Here is a 2,503-nt window from a genome sequence, read left to right as displayed (position 1 = left end):
GTTATGTGTTGTCTGAGTGCGCCCTCATTGTAAACTATTGTTAGGTGTAATATGAAGTATGTATGAAAGTATCGTTCTAGTTTAAGGTCCATTCCACAGGTAGTTTTTTCTGATGCGTGATCAAAGTATTGCCGTGTTCAGTGATCACTCTGTCACTCCTATACCCAACGCCATTCTATTTCTAACGTTTTAATTGCAAAAATACGTTCCTTGTGGATAGATGTACAAGACGACGAGCTAGACAAAGAGATCGACAGCGTCGTCCTGTTAGATCGCAGAGTGGATATGGTAAGACACCTAGGTTGGTTCATACTGTGATGCTCCCGCTCCTCCCCAGAACGAGGGAATGTACTGCGCGTAGCTGCAAAAGAAGCAATTTAATTCGTACTGCACCCACACGACCAATTGAGTATGGATTGATTTATACTGTTCCGCAAGCCATTAGCGATCGTCTGCGTCTGTGATGAGTTGAGTGGCAGTGTTCATCAGAACCTCACATTGACGACCCGAATGTTAATCACATGGACATATTTATGGAATATGCAATCCACATATACCCCAGGGAATATAGAACTCGACCACTAAATATATTTACATGACCCTAGAATCCTAAAATAAGTTATAGCCCTGAATTCCTAATATATATATACCCACTGATAAGTGGAGTTTTTATTTTGTTCTTTTTTCGATGCATTTTGCAAAACAGTCGAATATTAACGTGCACCAGGAAACACTAACAAATATGTATCGCTTGACACGAACTAATATGTTGATACTACAGATCACGCCACTGTGCACACAGTTAACGTACGAGGGCCTTATAGACGAAATGCTGGACATCAATCATGGTATGAGTGCTTTATTCTACCCCAACAGATAGCTATGTGACACTGTGAGTGTTCTAGATCCCATGTGATAGCAATCTCTTTGATGCATGTAAAGGTTGTACTTGTTCATTTATGTGTGTGTTATTACGATGATATGATTTATATGTGCGCATATTCTATGTATGTATGTATCCGTGACGATGGGAATATGCTAATGTATATACTCATACACATATGCATAGATACGTGTGTATATTCACGTGTAGGTGACAGCTGATTCATTACAAATGCGCACACGTATCACACTTGTTAAAAATGTCCATTCACAATCTGATCGATCCGTATCGCTTTATATGCACATGGAAACGATCGTCAATCAAGGCTGGTGTGGTTGTGCACTGAGCGTGTAAAGTGTGAATTTCAATGTATTTGTACTTCTGAGCAGAAAAGGCAAGAAAATCCGAGAAGTTTGTATACAGCTGTCGCAGTCCAGTTCGAATGCGCACTTAGATACTCAAGTACATAAACTAAATGTGTTATCTGTCCATTGTGCAGTATCGAATAGGGCCGGGCAACTTTTGAGTATACTTTTATGTAGGTGCAAACCGTACAATATGCATTCAAACAAGCTCATACTGGACCCTGGGAAATCTGTGATACCATGTTTTCATCCGCACATAGAAAAACTTTCGCGGTAAAATTCGTGTTGAACGAATGGTAGTATGTTTCCGGTTAGTGAAATACACCGATATCAGGGATCTCACCTGGTTAATCATCCAATTTTTTTCTCATCAGGATTCCTGTCACTCCCACCGGCCCTGATACCGGCAGACGGGCCGAATGCGCCCACAAGAAATACAAAGGTATCCGATTATATGGGTACGATCGATATCATGGTCGTTCAGATATATGTTGGGAGGCACATAAATCGTGAAGTAGCTGCACTAAGGCGCGCTGTACGTTGCAGAGCTGGGCTGTGCATTCCCCAGAAGGAACAGTGCTCATCTCAAACTATACACGGTTGGGTACTCTTGAACAGAGTTTGTACAAGTACACTGTGTTCTGGGATGGCAGGCGGCTGTCACGTGGGTATTGGTAGCATTTTAGGTCGATGTACACGTCTGTGATCACCTGTATCAAAATTTACAGAATGTGTACAGCCGTATATCTGCTGGACGAACTCACTCACACAGACATTTTATTTAAGAGCGTGTCTAACTTTGCATGTATCTACTGATCAGACGGAATTTGAATTTTATATACCTCTTTGCATCCCACCGCATGTGGCTCGTTGGCAATTATGTAAGAACATAGCTACTGTGCCTATGTGAATATGAACTGCGAAAACCCGCTTCGGGTGGCTGTAGGATGTATAAATTGTCGGCAAGGCTTGGAGAGTATCGCGTTAGTATTAGGATAGATCGGTGAGACCATATTGCGAAGGGGGTAGTCAGCATATCGATACGATAGTCCCACAACCAGTCATTTTAAATTGCGTCAAATCTCTACCAAGTCTGTTGTCGAAGACTATACAATTGCACATGATTCGCAATGATGTGTATATGGCTGGATCGTAATTGTCTATGTATATATTAGTCTAGTAGCAATCTAATGACAATATTATTTAGGTGTTGCGATCCAGATAAAAACGCTCGTACTCATCCATAGCTCGTTGG

This window comes from Sphaeroforma arctica, assembly GCF_001186125.1.
Source record: "Sphaeroforma arctica JP610 unplaced genomic scaffold supercont1.1198, whole genome shotgun sequence".
Classification (NCBI taxonomy): domain Eukaryota; class Ichthyosporea; order Ichthyophonida; genus Sphaeroforma; species Sphaeroforma arctica.
This window is presented reverse-complemented; position numbering follows the sequence as displayed.